Here is a 16,726-nt window from a genome sequence, read left to right on the forward strand (position 1 = left end):
ACTAGCGTTCGGCACAGGGATGTCTGGATCGTAATGTTTGAGTTGTTGACGTGAACTGTTTAAGTTATTGGTCGCCTAGTTACACAGATACCCTTGTGAGAAAGCTAGTCTCCCTTAGCTTTCCATTGCGCACAGCTAGTTGAACTTATGATCTTCGATCATTCACGAAGCTCATTTATTACCATGAAACAAAACAAAAAGCTTACTGAATTTTGCAGAAATCAGTATATAGACTCAGAGCCTTTTGTACTGAGTATGTTATTATTTCCTTATAAAATGCCCGGGGGGGGGGGGGGTTGTTTGTTTTTTTTTTTGGTTTTCCCCCCCTCCTCTTTTTTTTTTTTTTTTTTTTTTTTTTTTTTTTAAAAAAATTTTTTTTTTTTTTTTTCTTTCTACAAAACCCCCACCCCCCCCACCCCCCCACCCCCCATACCCCCCCCCCCCCCCCCCTAAAATGCTTTTAAATTATGCTCCAATTTCTCCAAAAGAAAAGACCACTTTAAAATTTGCTCGGAACAATGCTCGGGTTTATTTTTAATCAACAGTTTTCTTATCATTTTATCTGTAGACCTTTAGGGAATCAGATTGACTTGTCAAACAACGTAGTGTGGTACAGGTTGACGTTTTAAGTTCAATTAGTTTCAGAGGTCTAAAAAAATTCCATATAACTGAATAGTCTTAACGTTAAAGGGGTGCTATTGTGTGCACAACTTTGACAAGACAAAAGCCAGACATTTTAATAAAAAAAAAATAACATAACGGTCTGGTTTTGTTAAAAATTTCTATATTGGTGCGCTGAAGCTATTAAAGGGGTGTTATCATGAGATACGCATACGCAACATTTTGATCTCACATTGAAAAAGTCGGGCAGGCTTTTTCAAATTCTGTCGGTGTGCCTTGGAATACTATCGTTAAACACTTAATTGAATTTTGCTCTTCTTTTGACAATTAAATACCTCTTGGTGTTCCTGGCGCATTTCGTGAATGAACGAAGCTGCCAAAAATGCAGCAAAATCCCCGTGATAATTCCTTTAACTACGGCAGTAAAACGCTAAACTGCTTCATTCAAATACATGAAAAAAAGCAGCATGTTTTACTGATCAGAACTAAATTTGAAAAAGAGAAGAAAAAGAGAAGAGTAACAAATTATAAAATTATCCTTAAACTGTTGAAGTGTGGACATTCTTCTGTGCAGCGATGTTCAAAAACATCGACCGACGTTTTTAACGATAGTGCTTCCTTTGATTGCTGTTATTCGACTTATGTATCTTTTATCAATTTTTTTGAGCACAAAGTAGATTATCAATAATCCAAATCAACTCCATTATAATACTAATTAAAATGGATATGATATGTTTAACTGTTTTTCGAGTTGTCTTCTTACAATACAAGTCATGAAGAACTTTTAAAAATAGATGTTGCTAAGACAAAAACCAAATTAGAAATAAGTCCTTATAAGAAAAATCAGTACAAATACAAAATAAGTCCCTCATAATAAGGCAATAATGGCAGTACTTTGGTTAATGATGTAATTCCTTAGCATTAAGCAGATAAATGTTATTAACATCCTTAACTATATAATTTCGGCACGCAATCCAAAACTATTTCTTTTTTGACAAAAAATATCTATATTTGCGCGGCACTGTACGAATATATATCGAATGGACAGTCGAATCTTGCAAATGTTCTTTTATAATTAAAATTCTGAAAAAAATTGGCGATTTGACACACAGAAACAGCGTTTGTTTGCCTTTGCCCCTAGATGACATTTGTTGAGGGGAGGCTTGCACGATTTTCCTGCCGGGCTGCAACCAGCCAATTGTTTAAATATCTCTGGAATAACTTCAAAACCAAGCAAGTCGCTTACAACTATAAGTCAACGAAGTTTTCTTACTTCTATAACTTAAGGCTCTATCGTGCAAGTGAAGGTTCTATCGGTGTTCTGTCGAGTAACAGAAGAGTCGACTTGTGGTAAGTCTTAGCCGTATAAACTTGCGTTAATCTTTGATGAGAACAAATTTGAAGTTGAAAAATTAATCAACTCATTGAAAAGTACTTACCAATCACTGATTTTTAGGTCTGCCTGCACTTCTCTTCCCTTCTGTTTTTGCAAAATTTCTTTTCTTTTCTTAGTCTAAAGTGAACAAAAAAATATTACGGTTAAAACTTCTAGACGGATCGAAGTGAATTTCTACCTGAACTTCTTTTCACTTGCCGATAATAGCCTTTGAGCCTTTTGGGAAAAATATCAGCCTAAATAATGAAGTGGCGACCAAAGCATCCGTAAGCACCAATCAATGAAGAGCTTCCTTCCGCTATATATAGGTCAACTTCCAAACTTGCGGCTCGAAAACATGATAGGTCAAAAGTGCTGCTGGCCAACAAAAATCTGCTAACCTTATAGAGCATTTAAGGAAAATATTAGCCTAATTAGCACACACCATCCCTTGATCCGACCGGCAATCTTCCTAAAAGCCTCACGAAAACAGCTTCCTTCCGCCATTAATGAACCCTATTTCAAATTCACAGTTCGAAAAACTGGTAAAAACCGCTACTGGCAAAATTAAATCCTGAATTGGGTTCTCAAATGAACATAAAATTATATTTTAGCGACTTAAATCTCACCTTTCCAAATGCACTTTAAAACTAATACTTAACCAATTTTGTGTGCCTTTCCCTAAAACTCACCATCTAATTGCTTGAAAAGAAAATGAAAAAAAAAAAACGAAGAAGAAGTTATTTACTTTCACCTAGAAAGGGAGCTGCTTCGTTTGCAGCCTGTAAATTTCAAGTTCGAGATATTATTTCTCCTAAAGGTTTGTCATATCTCTCTTTCAAAGTCAGTTTTGAGAATCTAGATGTACGTCAAGTCAGAAAGCGGAGGATTTCCCGGCTTTCTTCTCTTCACCCACTTACTTGTTTGCCTGATAGGAAAGTCAAAATGTGACTGTCCCTATATCATAAAGATTCCTGTTCCTTGAAAAACTAAGTGAAATAATGTTTGTTTGGGTTTCACGCGAGAAGCGAAGTCCCAAGTTACGATTTATGAGCTTGACTGACACGCGGTTACTCAACGAGCTCGAGTGTCTTAGGAAAGAATTTTTCTTCAGTTGATTTAAAATTCAGTTTCGTGACGAAATTAAAGAATTATTACTCAGCTTATAAAACAGGAAATCAGTTTTTTTTTTAAATATTATCTCGATGGAATAGATCTTGAACTATTTATCTAATTTGCTTCCTATACCGGAGAAGAACCCATTCACAGTTAACGTGATTATTATTTTTTTTTATTCTGTGCAGTTGAGAAGAAAGAGAAAAAATCAATGACACTTTTAAAGTCCTCATAAGAACGCAAAGAGATCCGACTCATTGTGATTGCTGAAGTGATGTTATCATTTAATTCGTTAGCGTAAAGTGGATAAATATTATTTACATAAATAAGATATAATTTCCGCAAGAAAACCAATTTGAAAAGCTTCTTTTTCAATTTAATATCATCATTATACGTTTGAGTGGAATTCTTATTTCTCGCCGGAACCTCTAAGGGAAAGAAAAATTGGGATTCCAATGAATTTTATTTATCGCCTGGATAATCGGTACAAAGGATATAGTTGAACAATACAGCCCTTAACATTCTAAATCAATGGCTTTCATTTACAATACACTGATATTCGACATCGGCAAAGAAGACTGACTGATGATTGGAGAACTGCTATTAACATTTAATACATTTCCTTTCGTGAGCCATTAAGTAGATAAATGTTATTTACATAAATAAAATATAATTTCCGCATACACGAAAACCAATTTGAAAACTGTTTCGTTTTAAATTGGTTATGAAACGTAGTTTCTCTATCGACTGGACAGTCAGTAAAAGTGATATAGCTGAGTAAATAAGGGCCCGTGCTCTGTATACAATTCACTGACAGTAAACATCGGAAATTGAGGAACTTAAAAATTACGAGCAGATTATATTGAAAAAAAAAAATGGCTGCATAAACCAATTTGACGAGCACTGAACATTTTTTTATCATTTTCTCTCAGAAAATTAAGAAGATATTGCTAAAATTCTCACTTGACTGTGAAACAAGTTAAGGGGAATGTTATTTTAATATACTGACTGAATTAAACAAATTGAAACATATTTAGTATTGGTCGACATTTGCTGAGTTGAAGTACTTCACAACCACTAAATGGACATTAGCTATTTATTATCTGTTTCAAGTAAATAATGTTCATTCGGGGAATTTAGCATTATTATTATATATTTATTTTTTTTCACTCAATGATTAAACCCCCAACTGGTTCGAGTGAATGTTAGGCAAAGAAAAAAATGAGAACATAACTCACCTAAAATGACTCGCCAGCTTTCAACTGAGTATGGGTGTTTTCGCAAAAATTCAGCTTATATTTAGCGGCGACAAGAAAGAAAAAAAATACACTTCTTTTCGTGAAATCGTCTAAAACTAAAAAATTAAGCTTCCTTTCCTAAGCCAGTTCAGCTTGGAGAATTTGGTGAAAATGCCGCCACCGGCCAAAATAGCACAATATCTCTAAATTCGGTTTTGTAGCGACTAAATAATTAATTTTTCATACACTTATGCACTTTAACCTCAAAGCAGAAAAGCTTGCTTTGTACCTAGTGACGTCACTATATGGATGGCGTCTAGAATAATTTGTTTCCTTTGTCAATAGCTTTGCATGCTTGAAAAGGAAATGCAAAACACATTGAAGAAGAGGTTGTGTATATCTTGCTATCAGCTAAAAGGCACGTAACTGTTCTGTTTCAATTTTTTCAGTCGCAGACTAAAAGTTATAAGACGAAATCCGCCAGTAATTTGAGTATAAATTGGAAATAAATTCTGTGCCAAAATTATTTACATCTTATTGCAAACTTCTGTGTTACTGATTCAAATATTTTATCAAAAGAAATCATTTCTAACAACACCAAACATCGAAAACAAATTTCCGGACGTTGCACTGAATTCCACTGAATCGCTTAAAAGGCGATTCTACAAAATAGCTTCATGTGAGATTTTACCTATAGTTTGTGAACTTTGAAATTCATTTTCTCCTGTTGTTGGTGTTTTCACGGATTATTACTTACATCTTTAGCTTTCAAAAAGGGTAGAAAATAAAGCAATAATTCCGTCTTAATTCTTCTTAATGATTTTTATACATTTCTTTCATATGTAGTTTTGAGAATTAAAAAAAAAATCTGGCACTGGCTATGATTTGCTTTATTTTCGTCACCTGTCAACTTGACAGGGTATTGTTATTGTATAATGTGATGGGTTTTTTTGGCAGTCATGGTTAAGAAAATGAACAAATCACGAGCACCATCGCATAAACATCTGGTTTATTAACGAGCTCGTTGGCCTGAAAAAATAATCATCATTCTACAGTGCATTCGAAATTTCTAAATTTCACGATGAGATTAAAAAATTACTACTTAAATTTATAAATCACTAAATCTAGTCCGTATGACAGAAACTATCCAAAAATGAATCAATTTTGTATTTTGTCTTTTCGGTATTCAGTTACACGAATGCAGACAAGGAAAACGGCAAACGCAAGAAAAAAGAAGAAGAAAGGACGAACGAAAAGACGGAAACCAGCGTATTACGATAGCACTACCTTTGCTAATTTATATATTTTGCGAGCGCAAAGTAAATATAAACGTTCTTTGCACAAAACAACTATAGTTTTTATGCCAAAGTCAAACCAATTGTTGTTTTTTTGTTATTGATATTTTCGATATCGACTTCGCAGTCAGTAAAGCCGAAAGATATGAGTTTACGAGTACCTTGCAAATGGGCTTTCTATTTCACTTAAATTACAAAATAGTGACATCAAGTTTGACATGGAAAAAAAATATATGAACATACACTGATTCAATTATGACCTGATTTTGTTCTCGTGAAATAATAGAACTCTGCGTGAAAATAGTGGCGGAGTCAATTTGAACATTTACACACAACACCTAGTCCGTTGGAGATTTTTCCAGATGATCTCATCTTTTTTATGATTGTTTGATTGCGGAAATGGACAAGGAGAAGTTCACGTTTGTACACTGAGATAAACCAATTCAAATATATAGCGATATTGGTTGAGGTTGAGACGTTCGATTTGTAATTTTCGACTGAAGATTTTTGTTTTGTGCGCAACTAACGTGCTTTTAATTAGACATTTTAGAGTTATTTTTTTCCTCGCCGATTGGAACGTAAATATCTGATGTTATATTTTTTTTTGCTAGACCAATACTAAAACCTGAATTTAAAGTACTCAAAAACATAACTTACCAATCAAGTTTCCAACAGCCAAATTCAAATAATAAACTTCACTTTACTTCTGGTGGTCTTAAAAGGTTTGCTTCAAGAAAAAAACATCACGGCCTAACTTCGAGATTCATCAATAAGACTTCTCCTTCTTAAAATGGCAGCCTAAATTAGCGGCGATTTCATATCACCTTTAAATCCGTCAAGGCTTTCGAAAACACCCAACGAAATTAAGCATCCTTTAGATTTGCTGCCAATCATCGCAGCTGCACCAATCACAACCCAGTTACTCTGAAATAATCATTTGAAAAGCTCTTAGTAAATGATTTGTTTTCTAAACTCAAATAGCCAGCACAGTCATTAAGTAGGCGTACAAATTATGAAAAGAATCACCAACCTTTCAAATTTCTCAATTTGGGGCGGTGATTATTATGCATAGAACTGTCTGTCTTAACCAATTGAACACAAGCCATTCAGATATCTCATTTTGGGATATTAGCTCGCTTTTTAAATTGAATTTCTGCATTTTGACAGGTATAGAATTGTGTGTGGAGGAGGCGTAAATTAAACAAAAACTATTTAAAATAACAATAAAAGTAGGTTTTTGTTTTGAGCAATATTGAAAGAATTAGCGTTAGAACTTCGCTCTGATTAAAAGGGAGTGAAAGTTGTAAGTGAAAAGATTTACTTCACAATGTTGTTCTCCTCCGATGTTGTATCAGTTATCTTTAAAAATCCCGCTGATTATCGATATTCTAGAAGCGACAGTCCGCTGTTTTTTGTTTAACGACTAGATGAATCGGCCGCACTCAGCTGTTAAGTCAGTCGGTGATTTTTACTCATCATAAAACCACCCAAAGATCCAGGTTGTAATTAAGAGTACACAACAGTCGGCCACCTTGCTGAAAGTATAGTGTTGGACGCTTTGTTTCTGTTGAAAGTGTAGAAACAAATTAAATAGCAACTTTCCTTTACGAAGAGCACCTGCAGTGCATTTTGGTAGTCAGTGTAGTCAACATAACATACAATCTGAATCATGGGTGACCTTTTTCTTATCTTCAAATGAACTATTTTAGGTGCAAATACAAAAGACTCAAGCTGCTTTACTTGCAAAAGCAACTCCTTATTAATAAGGGCGCTTTCCAGTACTGTAGCCAGAACTGGCCAGCCAGTCCGGAAGTTTGAAATGTAAAAAAGGCCTTTTCCATGATATTTCCCCTCAAATCCACTACAACAGTGTATAATATGTATGGGTTGACTGATTTGACAGGACAAATCTGACTAACAACGGAATTCTGTTCTCGAATGCCCCAGACCGCCCGGCTAGCTGACTAATGGAAAGCGCTCTAATACCCGAGCGCGCGCAAACTCAGCATATACTTTTTTATATTGAAAGCCCACTGACTGAGGTCTGTTGTTTTCTTTCCCATTTCAAAACTACAGAAGGATGTTTGAGCAAAACAGCAAGATCACCATTCGAATTTCCTTCCCTCCTCCGTAAATTATGAAACCTTTGATCGTATAATAAATTATTTCGCCCTTGTTCTTTCGGATCTACCATTGCATTGTACCAACTGAGTACATATACATTGAAAGTGTGGCTATAGCGTACAAGAGAACGAATGAGTTTTCCAAAGTTGTGCAAAGAATGACTAAAATCCATACAAAGCACTTTCTATGCTGTAATTTGTTTATTTTGTATGACGAGAATTAAACCATTATAAACTTTTCATATACGCATCGCGAGGAAAAACAAAGCTCCAATGTTTACATAACATCGCTTTTCCAAGCGAAACTGCTATTAATCATAGAAAATAGAAAATTACCGGACAACAAACTCTCCTAGGCAAGAACTTTAAGTACTTCATTTAAACAAACACTACGGGGTTTTTTTCAAACGCAAAACTTGTTAAATTAACGCTTCGAGGAAACGACGCCATTTAAATAGCGAATCATTTGGAATTTGGAAATTCGAATTTTGGATAACGCAAGGAGTACTTGAAAATTGTTAGGAAGCGCCCACAGCTGTGATGTAAGTTCCGAGGAAAGTGTTGTCTTCACTTTCAGTTGTCTTCGTTCCACCAAGAATGATTGCATCACTATTACATTTTATTGTCTGTGATATTCTTTAGTGTATAGCATGCTAGCATTTTTCTGTTGGCTTGCCTTTCTATAAAGGCTCTTAAAGCAAACTAAGGAGGGCGTAAAGGTTTGCGGTTTTGCGTTATTTTTGGTGCGGTTTTGCGGAATTTTTTTACTTTAACCTGCGGTATTACGGTTTTCTAAAGTAAGCGTTTTGCGGTTTGTGGAAATCTTTGGTTAAATTCCATGTTGTCTGTGTGGTTTGCGGTTATCGTACGCCCTTTACGCCCCCCGTCACCAAGGAACAAAGCGGTTGCTATGTTTCCCAAACAAAAACCGCTAAAGCAAAAATTGTCGCTCGCTGTTTTCTCAAGAGTTCTCGTGCTCTGATTGGTCGGGTCCTATACTAGTTGCTGATTGGTTATGGTATCGCTGTTTTCACACGTGAAATATAGCAAATACAGAATTCTATTTTCAAGATGGTCACAACTTTTTTAATGTAAACATGTTTTGGACGCAACTTCATCCATCTTCATGCAGTACAAGTAACAGAACCGGTAGTGGGTCTGATAACAATACAAGGATACAATAGTGTACAAAATGTAGCTTATTACAACGCGACAATAAGTGTAGAACATATAACTAATTATAACGTGACAAGAAATATAGAAAACTATAACTAATTACGAGAAGACGATGATTAACAAACAAAACTAAATTAGCCAGTTAAAGATTGACATGAAAAATTTGCCTACTGAAATGTTTACATTTAAAAAGTCATGACCATCTTGGAAATTATTTCCTGCCTGTTGGTTATACAGAATTCCATTTGCAACGTTTATTGTAAAACGTTCTCGTTGTATATATGATAATGTCTTAAGGCCTGGCTAAACTAGGGAACATTGTTGTGGACGCAAATGTTTCCCAGTTTAGCCACGCGGGAAACATAAAGGAAACAAAAAATGTTTCTGCTTCAACTCACGTAAAACAATTTTGCTTCCCGGACGCAAATTTTGCTTCCGAAACATATGTTGCCCAGTTTAGCCACCGTAGAAGCAATGTTGACTAGTTTATGTGCATGCGTGACACTTTGTTCCCGGAACATTGTTGCCTAGTTTAGCCACTCGAACAGTACAACATTTTCCTTGCTTCCTGCTAATTCAGCCACCTAGGAAACATGACAAGAAACAATGTTTCCGCAACAATGTTTCCTAGTTCAGCCAGCCCTTTATTCATGACAATGTGTAACTACTGATGAAGCCTGCAGTGAATTCAGAAATCGTTCGTGTCATGGGGAGCAGTAGTTAAATTCGCCCATCGGCTTGAATCAGTCACAGAGCGCAAGATATAGAATGAGTCAAAAACTAACCCAAGGGAGTAGGGAGTAGGCAAAGGGGGAAGCTGAGGGCGCCTGCTAGACTACATTGCTAGTGTGTCTCATCATTAACGAAAGTAACTTATCACTAGAAGTATGGAGTACTAGTGTATGGATTGGAGAGGGAGGGACATTGCTGACCACAATTACACACATACTTGAGCGCGTTCTAATTTAAAAATGCAAGTCTTGCAGGTAGAAATCTTGCATGTAAACCAACATCTTAGAACAAAACTGCACTGAAAGACGTGAATCTCGAAGATAGAACTTCGTCATGTGACAAAGATGGTAACTGCCCCCACATGGGCAATTTTAATGTGACAAATATATTTGATCGCGTTGATGACACAACAATTATTTGTCGGCAGTCCAAAGTTTAGTGCGCCAGTAATGACCTTGGACAGCAGAGATACGCACAGAGATACGCGCGCGCAGTGCTCAGTGGGAGTTCGGGAAATTGGGGACCACAAATGCTTATGCAATATTTGCCACATTTTATGTGACGAGTCGGCTACACAATTATCGTATTTGACAACTTTTATTTCTCACATAAAAGCTGACTCGTCAGCTTGTAAACAAATATATTTGTCACATAAAAATTGACTAATTTTTCTCATCTAAACGAGCAAATAAAAGTTGTCAGACATACACTAATTGCTCGGTAACCCGTAAAAATTGCTCGTGTAACCCGGCTTGAGGACCTAAGGAACTGATAATTACGTAATATCGATTGGCCAATACAGTCTACTTTCTCTGCTATAAAATAGTTACAAGTTAGAAACGCTGTAGATTGATTGAAAGTGGCTTGCCTTACGATAACAAAATAAAACCTGGAAGCGACACCAGCCGGCGATTGTGATTTCACACACACAAAAAACAAACGAGAAGTACCACAGATAAAATAGCTTATTAAGTCACCTCTGGGCTTGTACATTTCAATGTTGGAATAAACCAAGTAAGAGTTGGTATAAAGCAAGTATTTATAACAAGGGTTCTTTCAATCCGAATGGAAGTTAAAATTGCAAATAAACGTACGGCGTGGCAGAGCAGTTACAAGTCTTTTTTTTTAACAAAAAAGAACATTGTTTTGTTAGTCGTTGTAATGTCCTGTAGAAGAATATCATGGAAAACACATGAACCTATAGCGAAAAAACAGTAGCAAATTCCATTCAGTTGATCCAAAAAAAAGTTTACTTATCAAAAAACTGCAGGGGTTATTTACAACGTGTTATTTCTCAAATGGTTGGTAAAGAATTGTTTTTGGAAGCTAAAGAGAACTTTGCACCATCTGATTGGTTGATATTAAGAAAACAACCAGTTTTTAAGTTTGTAAACCATTGCTGGTGAGACCATGAGGTAAGCTAAAACACCTAACGTGTTATAAAAACAAAGCTAAAATTTGTTTGGTTATCGTTTGCATAAAGGTGGCCTTTGATTGGTTAATCACTTAAACAAGCTGATTTCTTTAACCATTCATTGACTGGTGTGCGACTTCTTGGTACGGAGATGAATTCGGTGTTTTAGATGTGAATAGTAAATAACCTGCTATAAACTAGCTAACGCGAAACGTAATCATCTCGACCGTCAGTTGTTAATAGTTAATCAGTTCTCACCACTAAAATCGGTTAGATCATCGCTAGTCCATTTCACAAGAGTTCTCGATCAGAGAGGTAGCCAACAAGACTTGAGAAATTAGGTTGGTGAGAATCGTTTTTATACTTGTTAGGTTACTCGGCTGTAATTTAGGTAACTCAACTGTGATTTATGATAGGGAAAGAAACCTTCACAATCTATTTTTCAGTTAAAAGCAATCCTATTTAATAGTCATAGGCCACTAAGGTCGTTGTAGATCAGATTTATAATTGCGACACGCAAACATTTTCGATTAACGATTAATTTAAAAAAATCTCAAGGATAGAAATTATCTAAATGCCATGTATAGGCAAGACAACACTGAAGTATATTTAATGGATATTTCATTAGGTTAGACCTTTCAATTTCTAGATAACAGTAGGTTTTGGGAAATAAGCAAGTAAAACGCAACACGTTTTCAGCTGACGAAAGTTAACGAAATCAGCGCAACGCAGATTTGATTACGGACACTGAAGGACAAAATTTCATGTTATAATTATGTTGAAAAGCCACGTCATAAAGAAGCCCTTTGGTATCCTTACTTTGTCTTAGTGCTTTAGCGTAGAAAAATATAAGATTAATCAATGATTTCTTGGCAACAAACTTGTATTAGGTTATAAGGATAAAGAAAATCATGTAACAGATTAAGTAAAAGCATTCCTGACACAAAATTTATTATTTAACGCTTTTCTTCCTTGTTCTTTTTAGGTCCACGAGTCGAAAGACATTTACCACCAAACAAAAATGAAGTACCTCTTTCTGTTATGCCTGATCCTTGGCATTGCTTTCGCACAGGGTGCACCAGCCCCAGGTAAAACCTGTTTTACACGTTTTTATTCTTTTTCTATTTCTCATATTTTAATTAGTTGTTGGGTAGTCAGAGGCTATCAGCGAGTTTAAATCGCAAATCACCACCCTGCCTTTCAAAGATACGATATAGAACATTAAACATTAGATCCGTAAAACGTGCTAAGCTCTATCAACTAAAATGAGTTAGGCAATTGCAAGGAAAAGTGTTCAAAGGCTAGCTATTGGCAATTCAGTATTGCTTTTAAGAAGATGGGAACTTTGATACGAAAGTGCTTTTTATCGTTTCTGATTCTCTGAAGCCACAGAAAAGAGTTTCCCAAAATGAAGTGACGACAAGTGACCATGAAATATTTATAAAATGCCGTTCTTGAAAGGTGATTTTTAACTGACATTTTGACAGTTAAAGTTAATTCTCGTGTTAAAAAAAGGAACCAGCAAAAACACCTTGGATAAAAATGGTGCTAAATTGTTTAACTTTCTCTTTTTTTAATCCAATTTTGTTTTGAATTCCATGATGTCTTTTGGCGTTCAACCGGCTCTTTTTAAAACAACAAACATGGAAATAACTTAACAACTTTTAAACAAAACTCTTTAATTAGAAATCGTAATTATTACGCTTCAAAAAGACTTGGAAACCAACAGTTCGATCTGAGTGGTTGTATTTAATTTTACATAATTACAGAGCCACATATGATTGTCAAACCACGATTAATGTAACAAAGAGACCAATAATGTTAATATTTTTTCCAGTTGTTAAGTTTTTGTTCTTATTTACTTACGTTTGACCCCTTAGCTTAAGCCCTTGGTGCTGCTAGATATTTTCGGTCACATAAAAAATATTTTGCTGGTCGGTGTCAGTTTATAAATAGTATTTGTCTTATGAAATGTGGCGTTTAAAAGACACTGGTAAGATGCACGTTTAACAAATCGCAACGGGTAAAGAGTTAACGCTCGAATGATTAAGTAGTTAACCTGCTATAAAGTTTACAAGCACATTACAAATTTAAGAGGGCTACCAGTGGATATCTGTTGTCTGAAAGTTATAACAGACTGGTGGTAACAATAACATTCACGCCATGCCCGCACGTATACGTTTTGATTTCAAACCGTTGTGACATTATTTCAATATAAGACTTTCACGGTGGAAGCTTCTTTGAAAATGCAGGTTATCTCTTTTCGTGTGAACGGCAAGATTAAAAATCGCTGACATGTTGGAAATGAAAACATTGGAACCACTACACCGGAGTACATGCATAGCTGTTTTTTTGCATGCGCAAAATCTATTCACTTTAGGCTCAGGATAATTATCCGCATGCCTAGAGCTGTCCGCTTTCCTGTTTGAATAAAAGCGAACTTTCACCGGCTTTCACGTGCACGATAAACAAGACACGAGAACAATGCTATGGCGATCTCACGCTAGTTCAATAACATATATGTAAGTGAGTGAATACTTAAATACTAGTGACTTACAGTTTACTGTTTAAATCGCAGAGGAAAAGAAGGATGACGCCAATGACACTGGCGATTTAGATGACGACGTTCTTGACGACGCCGACGATGAAGACGACGAAGATGACGAGGATGATGGTGAAGACAGCAGCGAGGGAGACGAGGAAGATGAAGATGAAGAGAAAAGGGACAAAATCCCCAAAGAAAATGATGAGGCCAAGGAGGACAACCCAGATGCCCCCGAAAAGAAGGAAGACGAGAAAGTAAATGACAAGGAAACTGAGGAGAAGGAGGACAAGGAGGAAGACAAGGAAGCTGACAAAGAAGACGAGGAGGATAAGAAGGAGGACAAAGAAAAGGATGATGATGATGACGATACTGATGATCTGGATGATGAAGATGATGAAGACGATGAAGACGATGAGGATGACGAGGATGATGAGGATGATGGCGATGATGAAGATGATGGCGATGATGAAGATGAGGGTGATGATGAAGAAGATAGCGAGGACAGCAGCGAGGGAGGCAAGAAGGAAGACGAGAAGAAGGAAGAGAAGAAGGAGGAAGACAAAGAAGATGAGAAGGAGGAGGAGAAGAAGGAAGATGCCACCAAGAAAGCAGGATGATGACGACGATGATGACGACGACGATGATGATGACGATGATGATGATGATGACAAAACCGCCAAAAAGCCCGAAGAAAAGAAGACCGAGGAGAAACCCGCTGATGCCCCTAAAGAGGAGAAGAAGACACAGTAAAGAGCTACTCTAGCTTCTTTTAACGCGACATACTTAACCAAATATAACATCCACACTACACGGCGCATTGTTAATACTTAACAAGGCACACAGGAAGGACTTTTCACTCCATTCATTTAAGAATGATTTTTTAGATGAAACCTAGTTTGTAAAATTAACCGGAACGTTGTTAACAATAACTTTGAACAAGCGAAGGCGACGTGCTGCAGAGAAGTTGAATTACTTTTTCTGTGATTCACATGATGAATTCACTTGTTGGAAGTTATATATTTGTCAATTTACGGGCTCCATAATAAAGAGTTATTTTTGGATTGACATCAGTGGAGAGTTGTCCGCCTTTGCAAATTTTGTTTCTTGCATGGTAATAGTGCTGTTTCGCTCAAACGTCCTTTTATAGCTTTTTATAGTCTTTAAAATGGGAAAGAAGATCGAAAGCCTCTGTGAGCCTAAGGCTGTTTTGCATCAGGTGAATGAAATGATCGTTAATGTTATATGCTTCACATAATTTGAAGTATAAGCAGCAGTTCATTCTTGCTATTCCCTATACAAAGAGCAGAATTCACGAAACAATTGACAAGAATGCATGACAAAAAGAACCTTGAAAAGAACCTGTAGGTTAAAGATGAATTACAGTCCGTACTGCGCAATCTCGGCTGCAATGTTTATGTGAGCCTCACAAACAAAGCAAAACTAAAAATTTCGTGACAAATTTTTCTTTTTTTTTTTTTTTAACGCCAGATATCCTTGCAAAAAAAAAAAAAAAAAATAAAAAAAATTTTGCTTTTTTAAACCTTTTTCTCTCTTGGAAATTTTTTTAATGTTGGCAATTTTATGGGGGGAAAAAAAATTTTTTTTTCTAAAAAAAAAGTAAAATATAAAAAAAAAAAAAAAAAAAAAAAAAAAACACCCCGCCGCGCAGACGGAAAATTAATTACAACAAGGGTGGACAAAATAACATGATTTCCTTCAGGTAAAAAAAATGGGCAATCACAACAGATAGGCTCCAGCGATAATGTTGTAGCTAAAGCTTTGTGATCTGAAAAGAAATATTTCTATCCACCATCTCCTCATTGACCTCTCCTACATCTGTCTCCAAAAACACCCCACCCCCACACCCCTAACCCACCTGAAGCCTTTATATATATAAATACGAAAGAAAAAAGTGTAGAAACATAGCTTCTTCATAGAATTTCACTTGATTGTGCAAGTCTTAAAATTTACTACAATTTAATACAAGGCTCTCCATATTTATGGCTACAGAGATTATTTAATTTGTTACAACTTTTTACTTTCTTCAACCCAACAATAACACTACAAAACTGTTCAGGATCAGCCAGGGTTGCCCATAATTTATAAACATACGCTTCTGTCAGAACTCTTTCTGATTCAGCCAAGGGAGAAGTCTTTGGGACTCAGACTGACATATTAATTCAATACCCACTGACTCAATGCCCTAGGGAGAGACTACAGCCCAGGGATGCTTGTCGTTTTGCTTAGTCTGAGTTCAAGACTAGTGGCCCATCAGGTCATAGCTTATCCTGGTTTCAGTGGCATAAAGATGAAAAGGAGTACCGGTATTTCTATTCCCCCTGGGATGCTAGTCCATGGCAGGGTTAACCCCCAGCATCAAGTTTGCTGGTACCCATTTGTACACCTGGCGGGGGAGAGGCACTATGAGGCACTGTAAATTGTCTTCCCCCTCACAAGAACTCACCACTATGAGGGTGTGGGTGAATAGGGGTATGCAAATCTGCCGATCCTTTGGCACAATTTCACAACCGAATCCGTCAATCCGTTATAATTTAATGATCAAATTCGATTGACTGATCCGAAAATCCGTCTAGACAATAGGCCTGAATCCGAAATCTGGGCCTAATTATAGTAAAATCCGTCGATCCATTTTCCTAGTAATCCTCCTCACAATGACCCCACTTGACAATGCTTAGGGGTGTAAATAACATCCGTTGGAGTTGCACATGAAGAATATATAAATTCATCATACTATCTGGTGGTCTAGACCAATCAGCCATGAAAATTCAATGCTGAGAGCAGAACGAAAGTCGAACCCGACGCCCGCACCGAGAACCGCGAGCGAGCGCCCCGACGACCGGAACCGGAAGGTCGACCGGACCACCGAGAGAACAGAAACAGGCGAGAAGCCAGACCCACGGGCGCCCCGGAGAACGGACCCAGAAACCCATGTAATATCCTCGGTATCTTCTGAGGGTCAAAAAAGCTTGGCCCCCTTTAGGGGCTTAATTTAATTCAATCTTTCTGAGGAGCATCCTTGTCCCCGGGGGGCCACTCCCAAAAATTAGCTATATAGGTATGTGCCGCTGTG

General features: G+C 36.6%; 1 protein-coding gene and 1 pseudogene across 7 annotated transcripts in view; one reads left to right on the forward strand and one right to left on the reverse strand.

The window, feature by feature from the left end:
• Window positions 1-13,712, reverse strand: part of LOC144643249 (octopamine receptor beta-2R-like) — a 33,386-nt gene extending 19,674 nt beyond the window's left edge. For 5 of the 6 annotated variants that reach the window (XM_078502450.1, XM_078502449.1, XM_078502448.1 and 2 more), the window contains exons 1-2: window positions 13,648-13,712; window positions 2,061-2,134 (exon numbers count right to left, since the gene is read on the reverse strand). The gene's annotated coding sequence lies outside the window, so the exon portion shown is untranslated. Of the gene's footprint in view, window positions 1-2,060; window positions 2,135-6,302; window positions 6,437-13,647 lie in introns of those variants that run through there. The other variant, XM_078502445.1, reaches the window with a different exon arrangement.
• LOC144643250 (uncharacterized) lies at window positions 11,325-14,700 on the forward strand (annotated as a pseudogene). Its single transcript, XR_013568876.1, has 3 exons — window positions 11,325-11,431; window positions 12,076-12,178; window positions 13,669-14,700. The product of XR_013568876.1 is annotated as an uncharacterized LOC144643250 (transcript).
• Window positions 14,701-16,726: the final 2,026 nt, after the last annotated feature.

Source organism: Oculina patagonica, chromosome 2 (genome assembly GCF_052425735.1).
Source record: "Oculina patagonica isolate OP01 chromosome 2, crgOcupat, whole genome shotgun sequence".
Lineage (NCBI taxonomy): Eukaryota > Metazoa > Cnidaria > Anthozoa > Scleractinia > Oculinidae > Oculina > Oculina patagonica.